General features: G+C 38.7%; 1 protein-coding gene across 4 annotated transcripts in view; it reads left to right on the top strand.

Moving 5' to 3' along the window:
- The window catches only part of LOC108411484 (MAM domain-containing glycosylphosphatidylinositol anchor protein 2-like), a 241,529-nt gene that overhangs the window by 113,695 nt on the left and 108,672 nt on the right, over positions 1–19,162 (top strand). The gene's annotated exons all lie outside the window — the stretch shown is intronic.

Here is a 19,162-nt window from a genome sequence, read left to right as displayed (position 1 = left end):
GTGTATATGTGCTTTTTTCCCCCTCCTGAGAAATGTTGAAGCTGTCCCCCAAGGGTGAACTTAATTGATGGGCCTCTGCTAGTTTCCACTATTTTTAGTGCTTTGTAGCCTTGATTGCTAATTAGCATCGAAATTGCTGTTTTAGACACTGGGGCTCGTAACACCTTCTGCTTGGCAACATGAAAAATTGCAGTTCAGGTTTTGCCTTTGTTGCTTTTGCACTCTTGCTGTCAGTCGTGAATGAGCACGAACCTCCCGTGTGGTCTGACACCACGAGGATGGACAGTCCTATTAGGCTGTTGCCGTCGTGGATAGACTGAGAGTGAGGTGACTGGATTAGAGGTGGAGATGCAGCAGAACACGCCATGATGGCATGGGATAAGCAGAGAGGAGCATTTTCTAAAGATCTTTCTTTATCTCTGTCCTCCTGTCCTGCTTAAAGTGCATGATTGGTTATGTTTCTGTCTCACAAAGGCTTTGTGTTTTTAAAGTCTGTCTGTTGGTCTGTGTTTGCGGACATGATATTAATAAAATAAAAAGACAAAAGTCATTCTGAGTAGAATTCGTGCTGCAGCCCTTGGGCCTTTCTCACTGATCTGAGCAGACAAGATAAGCATGAGCAATATGACTGAATCTCCTTCAAGCCAGCCAGGCAGAGCCACAGGGAGTAATCGGCATACTGCTGATACCTATCCAGCCCTTCCAGATCTGTTGTAGCAGCCTGAAGGTGGGTTATGGATTGGGCAATAGAGTGAATTTTGAGCTGATTTCCCTGGACGCTTTGCCCAAGTGGCCTCCCAGCCCTCAGCTGCCCTGGTGACTGTGAAAAGCTCTGAATCCTCAGTAATTAATGAGAATGGCTCCTCTCAGTGGCTCAGAAGCGCTGATATTGCCCACTCTCCATCTTACTGATACACTTTCAGCACTCCTCTAAGCACTTTCTTCTGTAATTTTTTCTCATCCTACGATGCATTGCCTCAAGTGTCTCCAAGTCTTAACTTCAGTTTGCGTGAGATGTGTTCTAGATAAACAGCTTCTCTCCATTTGGAGATGTACAGTGTTACACTGTAGGACATTTTCACAGAATGGTTGTTTATGTAAACAGCATTAATCTGGATAATTTCTCCTTTCCTCTCCTCACACAGCCTGTGTACCCGCTGAAATGGTTTCGCTACTGTAAGTCACATCATCAAATCTTAAAGCTTTCTATATGTTGCATCATTAAGCTCACACATAAAAAACAGCAGAAGCACAATACAGAAGCCTGAGTCTAACGGTCTAAAGGTGGTACTAGATTATCAGATGAGTATTTATAAAGAGCATAATACATATGTATTATATATATAAACTCAAAATACTTAAACTACCTAACAAACTTTGAAACTAGGGAATTGATTTATGTCTTACAAATGGAGATGCCTCCACTGTCCTTCCTTAGCGACCTTCTACTTGACAATCATGAGCATTTCTTTTTGTTACTGCTTCATTTGCATTTTAATTTCTCTGTTATTTGAAGCCTTAACACAATAGTTGATGTAATTTTGTACAATATGTTCAGATTTTAATTTCCATTTCCAGTTTCTGAGTGTAGCAGAAGGTTAGAAGTCATATAAGCAAAATGAGATGTTTTATTTGTATTAAATACACTGAAGTGGAAACAGTGTATATGAAATGTAAATTTTATGTAATTACATTTCCTCTTTTCTGTAACTTTAAACAGTCATTTTTACAATTATTGTGGCATATCTTTCTTGTCATAATTATTGTTTATTATATTTTAAATATTTTAACTTGTAGCATGAAACATAAAGAACTAACTTTACACAATGTATAACATGTAAAGTATAATGCAGGAAGGTACATAAACTGATACCTGAAGTATGATATGCTCACTTTGCTGAAAACCCTTATAATTTGCCATTAGCTAACTATGAAATTTAAGTAATAAGATGATCACAGATTGTAGTCTTGTGGATCATCATGACAATTCAGGGTCTTCTTAAAGCATGAACTGGCTCTGGTGAAGAAAATTGTTACCCATCCTTCACAACAGCCAGTAAAACTTTAAACTAATACAGTAAAAGCACTTTGCCTTCAAAAGCAGTCTTCATAAGGCCACATGACATCTACATAAATTCTTTATGGCCACAGTTTTGGACATATATAAATATTTATAATGGTACAAAGTTATAAAGTCTGTGTAGTTCCACCCTAGAAAATGTTAGGAAAAATTTGGAAATTAATATCACCTGACATAAATGTTATGTTAACTTGACATGAAGGCTGGCAAATGCAACCTTCATGACCAATGAATTCTATTGGAGTAATTGTAAGTTCATGTAGTTCTGTGTTGGTTCTCATGAGGTGCATATGTGGGTGTCATGTAGCCTTATGAAAGCCAAATGGACGTACTAAAGTGTTATCAAACAAAAAAATCTTAACATCTTCAGACATCAGATCCTCACTGTCCACTTCACTAAAAACCTCTACCTTTTACTCCCACTTACTGGTCATTTAATCAGAAATCTCTGCCTTATTTATCCACTAGATTTACTAGGTTTACAGTTGCATAGTGTAGCCCAAACTGTAGCCTTTTACCTCATTCATTTTTGGTCCATTTCTGATTGCAGGACTGCAATTGGTCAATTGCTATTTGGGTGGTGGACTTTTCTCAGCACAGTAGTGACGGTGATATGGCAGAGTATGTTGTGCTGGTAAGAGTATATCAGACATAGCAGTGCAAGTTTTTACACACATCAGTATCACTGTAGAACAGTAGTCACCAACCCTCCTACTGGATATCTACATTCCTGTAGAATTTTATTTCAGCCTTATCTGCACTCCCCTTACCCAACAACCTGAAGTTAATGTGATGGAGCAGGAAGTAAGTAAAAAAAGTAGACACTATAGGAAGGTAGATCTTCAGGACCAGTGTGGTGACCACTGGGCTAGAGGCTGGCTAACACAAATTGTGCATCAAAAGATGGGCTACTGTCTCTAAATGTACATTTCCTAAATGGCACTACAAGGCAGGGGATCCTAGTAGAGTGGCCAGTGAGTGTCTCTATTTGTTCCTTTCACCTTGCCATTAATGAGAACCAGTCTTACATTAATACTTGAATTCACCACTGTGCCAATAGAATGACTCTATGTCGAGTCAGAGTGCATTTGAGGGCTGTGTATAGAGCTTTTTGTAACTGATATTGCAGTCATTTTAATTCTGATATGTGAAAAGTACCCAGGCCTTTAAATGCCATTTGAGCATAGCCAGCTCAAAATCAAATCTGGAGAATTTGTCACACTCACTGGAGTGGCAAACTTTGCTCGTTCTGTAGAGGCTGATTCATCCTCTTATACATCATAACAATTTACAGTCATCACACACGCTACAATTCCATGTCGGTGTCAGTCGGAGAAGGTTCCAGGAGCACTGGGAAAGGGGTGATACCATGCAGGTGGACCGAGTCAGGGCCAACTTTATGCATGAGCACATTCCTAGCCAGCCAGGTTCTGAGCCAGTGACACATGTGTCAAAGGCTTAGTGCACCATGGCCCACGCCTCTGCAGGCCCAGAGCACAGTGCGTTACGCAGTTGGTAATTGTTTTTGTAATGTGTTCCAGTGTTTGTTCAGCTCATCTCAGCTCTCTCATGGGTCACAGGGGTCCACACTTACATGTGGAGATATTTTCAAGGCATTGCCATTTTCATGCCTGTATCCGAATACATTAACTCAATCTCAGGGAAACATGAACTCCCTTTTTTTTAGCTGCTGCAGGGGTAACCCAGCTATTCCACATAAGACACAAATAGACTGAATTTTAGATGTGAATAAGGCGCTCATGTTAAAATGTGCATGACCTGCTTGTGATTGTGTTTTTAAATCGATGATGAACAACTCAGTGAAATACAGACATAGCATTAATAAAAATGCTCAATCTGACTATGGCAACAGTTGAACTATGACAATAGACAATCCATACATGAAAATGTTCTGTGTACTAGGGAAGAAAACAAAGTCTTACTGCTTTGATTCCATGTATTTTAAAAATGTAAGGGATAAAGCCAATGTAGAGCAGTCCCCTTTCTCTGAGGGACAGACTGAATCAGGATAAAACACATCCATATATACAGTGTATAGTACAAGTTATTCATTTTTCAGATGTTTCAGTGAAGTTTAGATATAAGAAAATCCACTTGCATATGGAAGAGGAAAGTCCAAGGAAAATAAGTGGAAAAAACAAAAGTAAAAAAATTATAAAATAAGAGAAAAAAACAGAAGGACTCCTAATGACTGTGCAAGACCTGGTAGACCACAAAAGCTGTCACCATCACATAAACAGCACTTAAAGCTTTTTTCTTTGAGAGGATCAAGCTCCACAGTTGCTTCTGATCTGAAAAAATCCACATTAGCATTTTCCCAATGTCAGAAGTCAACTTGAAACTTGAGTCTAAAATGATGTTTAGATGTTGCTGAAAAAAATGCCAATCAAAATAACGGTTTGGCCACCCCAGTTCCCAGACCTCTCATTAATCATTTAAGTCCAAATTAATGTAATTTGGATAAATGTGGTAATTACTTGGATAGTGTAGCAAAACTGCAACCAATGTCTAGGACTGAACTTTGGAAATGTGTAAAATGTTTCTTTGAAAAATTGAAAGCAAGTTCTAAAAAAGAACAGAAGCTGTATTAAACTTAGTGTGGTTAGGTTTTTGTGAATTTTCTGGTAAGTACTTTTTCTTTCCTGACCCTAAAAATTGAAGAACTTTAATTTAATGACCTTGTTGAAAGGTGAAAATGCAGTGCTATCAAACTAGATTAACAATAGGCAATGTTTATAATATAGTTTCAGTATAATTGGATTTTAGTCTATATTTACACATTTACACATTACACATTTGTGGTTTTTAAAATTGCTTAAATAATGGAAATATTGGGAAGAAATTATATCCATAAAATCACTATTCATTATTTATATGATTTTATATATATATATATATTTTTATTTATTTATTTATTTATTTATTTATTTTTTTTTTTTTATGTGGTGTGTAACCGTTCCATAGCACCATAAAACCTTAAAATCGTTAAAAACATCCTTTTAGTGAAAACAAGACTGAACAATTGCAGCTTATACTTAGTGAAATGTACGACCCAATATTTACAAATATTTACAAATATTGGAAATTAATACAATTTCAGTTGGTATTTTGAGTGCATGATAATAATATCATAACAAGAATTCATGGTCATGTGATGTCAAAGTATGTGTACTTTCAAAATAAAATACCCTTTTTCTGCAATTAAATAGGAAAACATTAATTTTATTTTACTGCTTTTTAATAAGATTGAAATAAAGTAATTACTGCCATGTGGCAACACCATGCAATAGAGGGTTAACTAGTGCTTCTCTTATAGGGAGTCAGAGTCAGGGGTTTTCACCAGTGTCAGTTGCAGGTGAAGTCAGACATTTGTTTTGTCTGGTTTTAGTGGAAGGCCTGAGTTAAGTTTGTCTGAGGCACCATGGCTGTGGCTTGTTTTCCTCTGAGATGAATTGGTGGGGAGATGAGGCCGGGCAGGCGCCACTGTCTCAGGGAGACGATGAAGAAGAGATTCATTACCCTGCTGACTTGCCTATTGGGCCTCATTATTTCTTCATCTCCATCACCATGAAGAAGAGCAGAAACTGCTGGCATTGGTCCTGTCTATCCATCACCCCCCCCCCCCCCCCCCCCCCCCCCCCCCCCACCACCCTCCCCTGCGGACAGCCCAATCGAAAAAGAGCAACACCTGTCACTGATGAAGACAGAGGTGCAAGAGTGGAAAGAGAGCCATGCATGAGTCATGGACTTTAGGAAGGTAGCATTTACACCGTTTACACTGCGTAACTGTTGTTCTGTCTTTTGCTGGACAGGAGCTCTTTGGGTTTCTTTTAGCTTTTTTAACTCACTCCAGAGTAGTAAATAATGAGATCAGACGTTTGGGGCATGGATGGGGGCTAAATCTTTGACTAAATCTAAGACTTCTTAGTCTTGGACTAAGTTGCAGTACCTATTGTCTATTTGAAAACTGTTAGTTTGTTGTTCATGACTTTCATAGTTCATTCACATGACTTCACTGCTTAGTCTGCCACATGTGGCTAATTTCAGGGCACGTTCATTCACATTAATGCCAGATTTGAATCACTTACACAAACGTGAAGTATCCAGTTAGAAAGATATGATCTGAGCAAAAAACAGAATTGAGACTTATAATGTGAGTATACATTGTAAAAGACTGAGCATTTAGAGTGGTGCATTGTTTTACTGTAACATACCAGAAAACACAATGCAGAGTGGGAAGTCTACACTTCTAAATATGCACCATAAAAGTTTATGTAAATTACTTTAATGTAAACCTTTCGATTATAATGTCTTGCTAGTGATTCATTCAGGTGATAATTTCAAATCTGCCCCACAGTCATTTGAGCCACATGCATGTTCCCACTGGCCATAGTGCAAAGTGTCAGCATGTGGAGCTGGAGGCTTCTGTGGGTTTATTTTACAGTGTTTCCAAGAAGGATAAGGAGGATAAGGCTAATTTTTATTATTGGATTAATTTCTGACCAAACATACAAGCTGATTTTAAATGGAATTTATGTCATTGAGCTTATTATTATTATTGATTGATTTAACAATATTATTGATTGACAACAATAAAAGGTGACTGAAATGTGAAGGATATTTTTATTCAAGGGTGCTGTTGCTCAACATAGTATTTTGACACCAACTCTTCAAATGTCTTTGCTAGATCATGTTCAAGATAAATGCAACAACACCACTGAAACATCACATTGTTAACAAAGAAGAGTAATTCAAAAGATGTGAACATTTCATGAAGAGTGGAATGAATGGATCTTTAAAACCTTTAATCCAATGGTTGAGATGTAAACTCAGCCATGAATATGTTTAAAAATATGTCTGAGGCCAAAGCCTTACTGCAGAATTACCATAGCATGTCTCAGGCATGAGGCAGCATATATATGATAGTATTTCATATTTCATAATTTTTGGTGCTGTTGCTTTTAGAGCCATTAAATGCTTTAGATGTCTTGGTTCTTCCCCCACCAGTGTGAATAATTCTGGTTTGGTCAGTTTTTGTAGAATGGCACATTTTCACATGAAAGTGCTCTGAATTGTTTTGTTTGCATTTTAAAGATTTAATTATGCAGGTATTTTGAAAAATATATGGAACACCCCCTTAACTCCATCATTGTTTTGGAGGTTTTCTTATGGCTGCAACATTGTGCATGTGGTTTTCAGTGTCTTCTGTTTTTATTGTACTGTTAGAGTAGACAACTGCAGATTCATCCATTCTTCCTAGTCCTGTGCACTGTTATTACAGCTTCATGCACCACTTGTAATCTGCACTGTAGAAATCACTATAGTGCTACACAGTGCGCCTCCATTCTCAAAATATTCTACAACCTACATCATTATATTCCATTGTGTTGTGTGCACGGCAGGTCAGAACATGATTGTGTTGCCCTGCAGAGATGATGAGGGAATGGTCCTGAATCCTCTCAGCTGCAAAGTAGAAGCTGATTTTATTTAATGATGATGAGTCGGGTAGGTGACCTCACTGGCCTGGCTGAAAGATTAGTGTATAATACACCCAAATGTATAAACACCCCCCACCACACACACACACACACACAGACACTCTCACACCCAACACATATACATATACAATCACAGTCAGAGAGGCTTTCAGGTGAAAAAAGCCTGGTAAATTATTCAGGGCTTGTTTTTGGAGCTGCTCAAGAGCATGCCAAGCAGAGGCTGCAGTAGAAGTGCCAGCATGCCCTTCTGAACTACACACTCACACCCACAGGTCTTGGGCTGCAGAACTTTCACTGCACCCCAAATGCACCGCCAAAGCTACAAACAACAAAGATGATTAAGCTCTTTACTTGCAGGTGCAGGTGAAGACTCCATTAGTTACAGTCTCAAGTGAATTTTCCTAGTTTCAGATAGTTTCAGCAATGTAGCAGTGTCTCTACTAACCCTTAGAAGTTGCCAATGATATCAAAAATGGAGCAGGTATGATATAAATCACCACATAAATAGACAAGGACATGTGTTATTCATTTTTGCCATGCATTTGTTAGTGATGCACCAAACTGAAGATTCTTGGCAGAAAACCAAACTTGTGTGTTCTAACCAGAGAAGGGGGGATAAAATACAAAATAATTTTTAACCTTAAAGTTAATTTCAATTAAATTTAATTTCGTTTGATTTTTGTGGCCGGTGCCAAATCTGTTTTATTTGCAGCCAGATTGACCAACAGCTGATTTTTATTAGCCATTTCTTAAAGCTGAAGCTCACACTGTGCACTTGACAAATGTAGAACTGGCTGTTGCACATGTTAATAATAAATCACCAAATTAAGCTGATAATAATTGAGTTGATCTGTTTTTGAGATGTACTTTAACATTGAAAGAACATAATTACCCCAATTGATAATCAGACAAAAATCAATCAAGTGAAGTAAAAGAGTTTTTCATCTGATATCATGTGATGCACACCAAAATAGAAGAAATCTGTTGTACTTAAAGTATAATCCCATATTACTCAAGTATTTTGAATCACAGGTTCTTCTGGCTTCTGGCTGCATCTATTTGCATACTAGGCGTGTAATTCCTCTTTTCCTCATTTTACTTACCACCCCTTTGTTGTCTTTCCTCCTATGCTATCTTTCCTTGGGGGGACAAAGTTTAGGTTAATCACCAGCTTTATAAATTCTGGCACCACGTGCTCTGTTGCTGTTTGACTGGGCACTTCAGGGACTGCTTTAAACCCATTCTAGTAAAATAGGTTGGGTCAACATAAGTTAATTTAACACTTTTAAATAAAGTGCAACAGCCTTTAATGAGTTGGGTTGGAAATTTGATGGAAGTTTAGCCAATTTCAATCTGCTGATTCCCACCTTGCATTCATAATAGACTCATGGAAAAGTTTGGTTACTCTGTACAATCTAAGTAACTGGAAATTGACCCAATTTTTGTTTGTTTTGTTGTGTCTCTGATTGATTGATTCTGATTTTTCACCCTCTTGACAGTATGCTTTGCTGGCATTGACATTTCCATGGTCCTCATGTTGAGCAACAATCTGCAGATGCAAATGCCACATGAAGAATCCACTCTAGACCTTATGTTGGCTTTGTTATGCATGACCTAATGATGCAATGACACACAGATGGCCAGGAACAGCTCAGCCAACTGGACCAAATACAAATATACTAAAACAGCCTGTAATTCCTGTACAGTTCACCCAATAGACACCTTCATATTAAACATAGCTTTCTGTAGTTTAACTATTTGACATGTAAAGCATGCAAAAGCTACTCAATGTAGTCTATAAGTAACTGGATATTAACATATTAGTTGTCTGTTTTACTTGTTTTGATTTATTCTAGTTTAGCCTTACAATGGCCTTTACTGGCACATTATTGGTCTTTATTTTGAGAATCCACAGCACAGTATGTGCAATGCAAATGCCACATCTAAAATCTAGACCTGTGTTTGTTTTGTTATGCATAAGCCAATGGTGCAGTGAAACACAGATGGCCAGAAATAACAGAGCCAGTGGTCCAACTATTTATCTAAAATGGGGGCTATGTAGGAAAAGAACGGTGATTTTTACATCATTTACCCAATATATACCATCAAATTAAAGACATCATTCTGCATTTTAACCCCTTGAACCCTATTCGTTATTCATGTATTAATTATTTGTTTAGTTATAGCTGGCCTAGGGATCAAAGGGATCAATTAAAATCATTAACCCTGCCATAACTTATATGCTAGCTACTATAAAGCCAATATATAGGGTTTAAACCCATAAGGGTTTAAACCACAGATGCTGTAGTTATCATCAGTAGTAACTCAGTATTAATTCTATAACTCATTGAAACAAGCAGAAAAATAAATATTCTAATAGAAATATTTCATCATTACCTTTATTGGATTGTGGTTAATTGTATATCTTCTATTTGCTTATTCTGTCTGATTCTGTTTCTCAGAATAGTCATTCTGTCAGGTCATCTTAGAATATTCTGTACTTTTCCTGTAACCTTGAGGCTTGGTGGTAGAATATATCTACAATTGATGTTTTCTCCCACTTCCATTTGTGTTTGTAAGTAAATAGAATTGTACATTATGTACAATTCTATTTACATGTACATTATTTCATGTAGTTAATTTCCAGTCAAAACAGTCTTTGAGTACAAGTTGCGAATTTTTGACCACAAGGAAAATATCAGAAAACATTTATTTAACAGTTAAATGCAATATTCATTGTTGAAAGTATTATTGTTCAGTCTTTAGTGTGTCCATTCTTTGTGTTTATTACAGCTTCCATTCTTTTCAGGAGACTTGCTTTCAGTTTTTCAACAAAATCTCCAGGAATATTTCTCCATACCTCTCCCCTCTCTCTCAAAGATGAAAACTTTAAGTATTGGTAATCTGATGGGGACAGTTTCTTCCAGGTCTTGTTAGGAAATATACTTTTGTCTTATATTTTAATCATTTGGGTTCCTGTTTGAGGAACTCCTGTTAAAATGCTTTTTTACCGCAGCATCTATATATGTTTGGACTGGAAATTAAATGAATGAAAGGTGGTCTCTGACTTTTGCACAGTACTGTAAATTAGAAATTGCTATTCACTTATTTGCCTTTTACTTTCATCATGCAGGGTTATTTTTGTTTTTTATCTAATCTTCTCAGAAATACCTCCTTTCGGAAGCTTTGGGAACTGTTTTTGTTGAGAGGACACAGCTGCGACATTGTTTTTAATATTGGAAGCATAAAGCGGCAGTAGATTTCACAACGGTAAAGTGGACAAATTAAATATTGTTGTAGTAGTAATAGTAGTAGATGTTTTATTTTGAGTATAAATTAAATAAATGAAAAGGTGGTCTCTGATTTTCACACTGTACTGTAAATTAAATGTACAGCGTCCTCCACAATTATTGGCACCCCTTGTTAAGATGTGTTAAAAGCCTTAAAATAAATAGTTTTTATTACAGAAGCAGTAGAAAATGTAACCTTTAACTCAAGTGAATAAAAAAAATTCTTGACTAAGAAATCATTATTTTTTTCTAAAATCACCTGTTCCACAATTATTGGCACCCCTAACAATTCCTAGAAAATAAATGTAATTGAAGCATTTCTGTCATTTCTACTATAGTTTATAAAGTTGATCAGAGTATCTAGGAACCTTTAATTAGTAATTCATCACTTCCTGCTTCCCTGGGGAATAAGTATGACGTGACACAGAGGCCTATTTCTCTTATCCACTCTTCAACATGGCACCATTCAAGTAATGCAGATGTGTGTCGACCTTCATAAGTCAGGCAATGGCTACAAGAAAATTGCCACTCACCTACACCTGCCTATATCTACAGTCAGAGGAATCAAGAAGTTTAAAACAACTGGAACAGTGGCAAACAAGCCTGGACGAGGACGCAAGTTTATCTTGCCACCACGCACAGTGAGGAGGATGGTAAGAGAAGTAAAAAGTTCTCCAAAGCTCACACAGAGAATTGCATCAAAGAGCAGCATATTGGCGTCACAAATTCTCCATAACAACCATCAGGAGCTATCTACATGCCAACAACCTGTTTGGGAGGCATGCACGGAAACAGCCTTTTCTCACTTTCAAGCATAAACGTAAATGTCTGGAGTTCACTAAGCAGTACTGGGACTTCAACTGGGACTGTGTGCTTTGGGCAGATGAGACCAAGATAAAGCTTTTTGGCATCAAACACTCAAAGTGGGTCTGACGTAACACAAAAGATGAGTATGAGGAAAAGCACCTCATGCCCATTATGAAGTATGGGGGAGGATCATTGTTGCTGTGGGCCTGTTTCTCTTCCAAAGGCCCCGGGAACCTTGTTAGGGTGGCATGGCATCATGAACTCTTTGAAATACCAGGAGCTGAAGATGGGTGATCACTGGGTCTTTCAGCAAGATAATGACCCTAAACTTGGCCAAATCTACACAAAAATGGTTCACCAGACACAAAATCAAGCTCCTCCCATGGCCATCTCAGTCCCCAGACCTCAACCCAATTAAAAACCTGTGGGGTGAGCTGAAGAGGAGAGTGCATAGGAGAGGACGCAGGAACCTGGATGATTTAGAGAGATTGTGCAAAGAGGAATGGTTGAAGATCCCTCTCTCTGTGTTCTCCCATCTTGTGAAATGTTATAGGAGAAGATTGAGTGCTGCCTTGTGGGCAAAAGGGGGTTGTACAAAGTATTAACATCAGGAGTGCCAATAATTGTGGCACAGATGATTTCATGTAAAAGAATTATTTCTTAATGTGGGATTTTTTCCCCCACTGAATAAATGCACATTTAATAGAAGCCTAAGAACACATCTTAACGAGGGGTGCCAATAATTGTGGAGGGCACTGTAAATGCCAGTAATTGTGTAATATGATTCTATAGTTCCATTTGAACAATATAGCACATGTAGGATATATACCATATATAACGTATAACTCTTGCAGAATCGATCTCATAGTAATGGTCATTGAACTCCAGTGCCCTGGAATACAGAAGCAAAACAGCTTGAATGGTGTCACTGGATAGTACCTAGTGGACTTCATTGTATTCATCATTACAGTTTGTGTATTACTGTGTAAATAGATGTTATATATAGTGGTGCAGAGGTCACATTAGGGTTTCTTCCAGTACTGGTTTGAGATTTGAGGTTGTGTATCTTTCTCAGAGAGTACGCTTTATTTATTTTTCAGTATATCGCAGATATGTAAGTGGACCAGTGAAGCAGAAATATCTCACCTTTGCTGAAATGATCACTGGCAGGTTTGTGTTTCTCAATTGCAGTTTTTTTCTGTCTCTCTGCATAATCTTTTATTTATTGGTTCCACTCTAACACTTCTCTCAGCTAGACTAATGTATTTATCATTATGCCCCCGTAATGGTCCCTCCATGAGATATAGACTGCAGTGCAGGCAGGTAGTACAGAGAAGGAAAACTTCAAAAGAATTTTTCATTATCAAAGAGAGAGACACACTTCAAAATCCATGCACATGAATAATGGAATAAAAAGGGCTGCATCCAATAACACCTCCAATTAAGGGCACAGGCTCTGCTTTTGTGTTATTTCTTCTTTCTTTTTTTCCACTAAAGTGTATTTGACAATTCTATCCAGGCTGTGTTGTACTATTATTGTAGCTATTGAGGTGCTGCGGTATATGCTGATGTGGCCGTATTGATCTGCTCCCTCTGTTCGTGCGGTTTGCCTGATTCATAATTGCAAAGAGAATTATGTAATTTCTGGCTGCTGTGCTCCTTTATAAAGCATTCCATTCTATGCTGATAAGTCTCTTAGCAATGGCAGCTTTAATTTGCAAACTGATAGCTGCACGGTATCTGAGCGTTAGACAAAGTCACTCTTGCTCGGCGAAACCTTGCTGCGAACAGACACTTAATCTTGCCTTTGCCCGAGTCACAATTTCAGCAGCCAGTCTTAATATGTGAAATCATCCATCTAGGCCTGAGAGAAAAGGCCTGTTTGCAGCTCAACTGGGAACATAGGTTCACAACTTTTGCCCCTCCCCCCACCCCACCCCAAACCCCTCTTAGACCTTGGAACATAGACATCGCTGCAGGCTGTTTTTAGATCTCAGGGCTGAGGGGGTGATGACAAAGTTGTTGCCCATCAGAGCTTAGTGCCAGGTAATAGCCTTTCCCTCTAATACCTCACCTCCATATCTCAGTCCCAAAAGCTCTTTGGGAATTAGCCTGGTCCGCCTCTCACAAGCCACAATCGCAACCCCAGGAGCCACTCTATGCTATGCATCACCTCATTAACTGTACATCTGGTAAAAGACAGTTTGTAAGTTTCCTGCCTTCCCGTCCCTGTTTCCAGCTTGGAAGCAAATTGCTTATCTTTGCCTTAATGGGACTATTTTTACACGGAAAGCTGCCATGCAAATGTCACCCGGGTCACCAGTGCCGCATGTAATCAAGCCGGGACAGTGATTAGTGCCACACAGTCAGGGTGAATTTAATTCCAGCCCTGTGACACCTAGCACTGACAGCTTGATGGGCTTGATGGGCTTTTTTCCATAATGACTGCTATAGATTACACGGGAAAAGAGCGATGTGTTTGATTAAGCTCCCAGCCTGCTCTGCATGGAGTGTCTACATAGGGTATCCCGTGGCCAAATGTGAGGAAAAATCCTCTAGCTTGCAGTGTGTTAAGGATTACTTAGTCATTGTTTTTAGAGGAGAAACGTATCCTTCAGTTTTTGGCATGAAGTTTTCTTCAGTTGAGGTTACAAAACCGTCTCCTTTTGTTATGCCTGTCAAAGTTAACATGCTAATGTGATAAATTAAGGGGATTACTAGTTTTAACATTGTTAACACATTTCCTATATAAAGTAACTTGCAGTAACTTTTACATTCCTGTGGATGAATTGTGGCCCACTCTCCTTTGCAAGATTCTTTAAATTCGGCTACATTGAAGGGTTTTCGAGCATGTACTGTCCATTTAAGGTCTTGCCACAGCATCTCAATTGGATTCAAGACAGGACTTTGACTCACCCACTCCAAAACCTTCATTTTGTTTTGTACAGCAGGACAATGATTTGATTTGCACACAAGCAAGTTTAATTTGTGAGCTGAAGATGGACATTCTCCTTCAGGATTTTCTGATAGCAAGCAGAATTCATGGTTCTATTAATTATGACAAGTCATCCAGGTCCTGCAGAGGCAAAGCAGCTCCAGTCCATCACACTTCCACCTTGTTTGACTGTTGGTCTTTTGTTCTTTCAAAGAATGCTGGCCTTTACGCCAAATGTAACAGGACCCATGCCTTCCAAAAAGTTCCACGTTTGACACATCAGTCCATAGAATATTATCACAAAAGTCTTGTGGTCATCTAGGGCCATGTAGGGATGAACAGTAATTTATCTTCAATAAATTAAATCATTGCTTAAAATAGCATTTTGTATTTACTTGGGTTGTCTTTGAATAATATAAAAAGTAATTTGATAATCTGAAACATTCAAGTGTGAAGAAATTGGGAAGGGTATCATGGAATGGTGTCATGTTACCATTACTGGTAGTTACCATGACATTATCGTAACACTGGCAATTACTGTGTTAAATGTCACAACAGCTTATGTCACATTCTAATTTTTCAGTGTTGTGTGTGGGAGTGAGTGGGTAAACAGCACTCTGCAGGCCAGAGCAGTACAAAGTACATGTTAAGAGAAATCACAGAAATTAATGATTGGCCTAAACAAAGCAAAACAATCAAATTCTCTACATAATTAAATGAAAAATGAAGTTATTCTAAAGAGTTGCAAAGCAACCAATTATGTGAGCAACACCCACATTCTTGTAGCTTACAGAGATGGTGGAGCTGCCCTGCAAAATACCAAAAATAACCTGTGGTTTAATTTTTGCTTTGTGGTTACTGGGAATAAACAGCATTTGGTGAAGTTACTTCACAGTGAGCCTGATGATCTAGACTACCATGATGTTTCAGCAGACATGTATTTGTGAATACATTATGTCAAGTAATGAATATTTGCCTTAAGAAACTGACATCTTGCGGTTGTGGGTGGGAGCACAATACATGATTCCAATTTTCTGTAGGAGCAGGATGAAATCTTAAGGGAGCAGGTGGGGGTGGGTCCAAAAAGACCACTGCACAAACCCAGACTTGTACTCTAGTTAGCTATCAAGAGATCAAAGATGATGGTCTGTTACGACAGTTAATGCTAATGGTATCAAGATACTGTTGTATTACTGAACAAATCTGCTGTGACATGTTGGTCATTAATTTGTAGCAGGGTTTATGTAAAATGCTACTGTAGCACGGCATGTGCTACCGCGGGCTCAAGGAGGACGCTGGAGGCAGGATTCACGGTTGGCACCAGCGTCCTCGTGGTCCTCCTCCCGCATCCACTCTCGTGCCTCGTGTCCATCCGGGGAGCACTCGCGGCTCTTTCCTCGGCATCCTTGCCGAGGTTTGTCGCCACTGAGGCCCCGTCTTTCTGCCGGCTCTCTCGGTCGTCATCATCAGGGCCCGGGTGGCGGACGCATGCCACAGCTACTAAATTAACTAATTTTTCAATTAAATACATTTTTTTCTTTTGGGTCAGATTTGTGTAAATAAGGGGAGAGCAGGGTACAGCCTAATGCGAGGTAAGATGCAACATTAATATTTTATGCAGTTAAACAGGTGTCATGTTTTTAGTTCTCATATTCCCATTTTCTCATGTTCCCATATTTTGCCAGCAGTCAGATTTCTCAAGATTGAACCTGAGGTTTTCATATGATAAAAATAACTAATGCAAAGTGAAATGTTACATGATAAACTATAACATAGAATATGTAGCAAACTAGTGCAAGGTAAAATGCAACATGAATATGTAGTTAAACAGTCATATTTTTTAAGATTGTGCAGGGCTGAGGGTCCTCCAGGACCAGAGTTGGGAACCACTGGTCCACAGGAAGGTAGTTCTCCAGGACCAGAATTTGTGACCACTATTTTAGGCTCAAGCTAGTTAAGTTCGTTGTCCTATAAAAAGACTTCTTAAAAGGCCAGAGTCTGGCAACGGGTCTAAAATTATTATACACTTCTATAACCTAAGAATAGCTCAACCAGTTTGCATTGAAGACCCTGCCTAAGTATGTAATAGGCCTGGAATTCTAAGGGGTTAACCTAGAAATTTACGTTAAAGTCTTACTCTTGCTTTTACCAAAATGAGCAGAAGCACATACTCTAAAGTCAGTAGACATGATGGTCCATTGGGTGCTTAAGGGAAACTGCACAGCACCTTCAAGACTATTTTAGGCCTGTGCACACTGTAATGTCTGCATTGTAAGAAGACAAGCAAAAAGCATGCTTTTTTTGCTTACAGCCTCGGAATTTAAGCACAGAAATCCATCAAGCGTGACTTCTGCTTTGCATGATGGGTAATTGCGCAGCACCGATGTGGGCACTTGTAGCAACATAAGATTGATGGTTGTTGGAAGGAGGTTGGATTTTGTTTGAAATTCATCGTATTTTTAATCCAATGTGCACATTTACATATTTACATATTTATCTTTGGTAGCTCCCAGCGCCCACTTGCTTTTTTGCATATGCCTACCTATAAATAGCCATCTGACAAATTGTGTATGCTGCATCACAGCCACTCACACACTAACACAGTTAATGGATATACCAAGACCCGTTCCAACAAGACTGTAATGCAGCAACGACGTGCTAAATCCTACATCCATCCCACTTCAGTGGCCCGTTCACGTGGTCAGATATTTGAGTTTTTATGTGACTGTCCTTGTTCTTATCCGGGCTGTGTAATCAAAGATATTAGGTCAAATAGGAATGGTGCAAAGCGTGCCGATAAACTTCACAGTCCCTCCTTTCTGTGTAATGAATCAGTGTATTTATTTAAAGCAATCGCCTCTGCCAAAACGGCCCCACTCTATCGCTCGCTTCTGAGCGCGTTGCCGTCGTCTTAAAGGTAATTGCTCCTACCTGCGTGGCTGTAATGGATCCTGGATGAAGTATTGACCGCCTCTAGATTTTGATTAAGGGGCTGTAGGGCAGAACGTGCCTTAATGAAAGTGAGGAATCAGCATTCTGGTGGGCTCCCTGCACTCCTTGATTAGGCTGGGATCTTCATTCACCCTTAGGAGGGAGAAAAGGGGATGCTAAATTAAAGGGTGCGTTCGCTGATTAACATTTTCAACGTGTTCTGTATTTCCTTTCTAAATCGTAATGGCATGAGCGGAGGATGTTTATTAAGACGGTTATGGGCTCCATGGCCAGGAAAAAGGTCAACACTAATCATTTTTGATTCCAATTCAATGTGTTTTATTCAGTGGTCATCTGACTCTTCAGCTCCTGATTAGAAGGCCTGTTGAATTGATTGTGTCTTGCTCTGAGTGGAACCCAAGGGTTTCATCAGGTTCAGGCATTGCACAAATGGACAAGTGTAAAAAATATGGTTATGAGGCAAGCATTAGCGAATGAAATTACATCAAACTCATGATAAATGACATTTGCCAAGAGTTAATGTGGCAAGTGCATAAAATTATTAACTGAAGATCCATTTAAATCTAGGCAAGCACATGCTCGGTCAGGCCTAGAACCCACATCACACAGACAGTCTTAATAATTGAACTTGTGAAGTCAAAAGGCCAACCTCAATTGACAAGAATCTGAGATGCTTTTTAGAGGATAGAATCTGATAGTTGATGAAGGATGTAGGTTAATGTATTGTAGGTCTACTTTAGATCTCACAGTGTCCACATGGTGTCCTAGCTGAAAAGATAGGCATTGCAGGTCATTGATTAAGAAATGCAGTGTGCCCTTGGGGAGGAGGGTAAAAATAGAATTGGAGCCTGGCAGCTTCTAAAATGATTTCTTTTTCTTCCTCCACTGGAAAAGCCAATGAAAATTCTGAGTGATTTGCCCCATTGCAACATTTCACTTACCATCCCACCTGCTACATATTTGATGTAGGTGTCTGCTGCCTTTGGGCATAAAGGAAGTATTACAGTGGAAGAAATGTGTTTTTCTCTTTCTGGGATTTCAGACCCAAATCACAAGTGTGCCTTATCATTCTGAGGAAAATATTTCATTTTACAAACCTCTATTCCAAAAAAGACGATTGAATTAAGTTGAAAATGGTAGAACAATGTCAGATGTCATATTTTTCCTTAATGTATTGTTTTTATGGAAATGTATGCTAACTTTGTTTGATGTTGACATGTTTACTACTTGCATCACAGAAGCATGTCTGTTTTAGCATCTTGGGTCTCAGTCATACAGAGAATTGGTTTTCAGCCTTGCCCTTTATGCACAGGAATCTTGATTTCCTAAATCGTTTAATTATATTATTATCACCATATAGGATAAAATAGCTAAAATTCTTTCAGTTGCTTGTTGAGAATGTTGTTCTTAAACTGTTGGATTATTCTCTGGCACATTTTTTGACCAAATATTGAGCCTTGAAGGCCAGGCTAATAAAGGACCCTGCTTTTCCTGAATGCTCTATTTATCCAGAAGCATAGTTGCAACACCTGTTTAAGATGTTCCTAATTTTCCAGTGATCTTCATCTGAAATAGCTCT

The sequence above is a fragment of the Pygocentrus nattereri genome, chromosome 4, assembly GCF_015220715.1.
Source record: "Pygocentrus nattereri isolate fPygNat1 chromosome 4, fPygNat1.pri, whole genome shotgun sequence".
NCBI lineage: Eukaryota > Metazoa > Chordata > Actinopteri > Characiformes > Serrasalmidae > Pygocentrus > Pygocentrus nattereri.
The sequence above is the reverse complement of the archived record's forward strand: the minus strand, read 5'-3'. Positions and strand labels throughout refer to the sequence as shown.